This window comes from Morone saxatilis, unplaced genomic scaffold, assembly GCF_004916995.1.
Source record: "Morone saxatilis isolate NCDOM2014 unplaced genomic scaffold, NCSU_SB_2.0 Contig22, whole genome shotgun sequence".
Classification (NCBI taxonomy): Eukaryota; Metazoa; Chordata; class Actinopteri; family Moronidae; genus Morone; species Morone saxatilis.
The window spans coordinates 26655279-26656161 of record NW_023339785.1 but is presented as its reverse complement, the minus strand read 5'-3'; the positions used below and the strand labels follow the sequence as shown (position 1 = coordinate 26656161).

Sequence of the window (883 nt, the reverse complement as noted above, 5' to 3'; positions counted from 1 at the left end):
TATGCGAGCCCGAGGAGTGGAGGAGGATGGAGGGAGATAGCGAGCGGAGGTTGACTCAGGTCGATCTAACTATTGAATACTTCAAGCAGAGTGAAACGTCACAAGAATGAAGTTGGTTTAAGTTTATATATTTCTATTTTTGTTCGTAGGATTTAGGACACTAGGGGCGCCTCTCACATCAGAACAATAAGAAATATATAATAAGTGTGATGGATGGTGAAGCATGTTGGGATCCATAGGGAGTTGTTGTGCTTCACCACCATTGGGGCGTTCATTGCAGTCAGCTTCTCCCGGTTAGGAGAGCAGTGTTCATGGTTCAGGAGGTTTCTACCGGGATTCCAATAATCACAGAGGTCTCCTCCTCTCCAAAACAAACGGACCCGCTGATTAAAACCACTAAACACACTGAATATAGCAGTCCACCTTAAAAATCACTGCTTCTCCCACGCCTGTTAACCAGTACACAGAGGGAAGGACGTCCCGGAGGGGCTGCGAGCCGACGGTGGCTGCTAACGTTAGCTCAGCTAGTTTTCTGATAAACTTTAAGTCCAGACGTCGCGAATGACTAATAAAAATGTGAAAACACTGTGTCGGATAACATCCAGCAAATGATTATTAATATATAAATCAGTAATTTAATGAACAATACAGCTGAACTTTAGTTGTTTTATACTGCTCTCTAACATCTGCTCTGTTTTACTATCCCTCTGGTTCAAAAGTGTGTGTGTGTGTGTGTAACCTCAGGGTGAAAAACAACAAACAGTGACTGAACTTTACTCTGATTATCAGAACTGAACTGAAATTATTTTAACAAAACTGAAAACAGAAGCTCCCAGTATGTCCCAGTATGTCTCTTGTATGTCTCATGGTGGTACTGTTGGGT

At 42.6% G+C, this 883-nt stretch overlaps 1 protein-coding gene across 1 annotated transcript in view; it reads right to left on the bottom strand.

Annotated features, from left to right (window-relative positions):
• LOC118333402 (phospholipid-transporting ATPase ABCA1-like) overlaps positions 1-883 on the bottom strand; it is a 20032-nt gene that overhangs the window by 12661 nt on the left and 6488 nt on the right. The window lies entirely within an intron of this gene.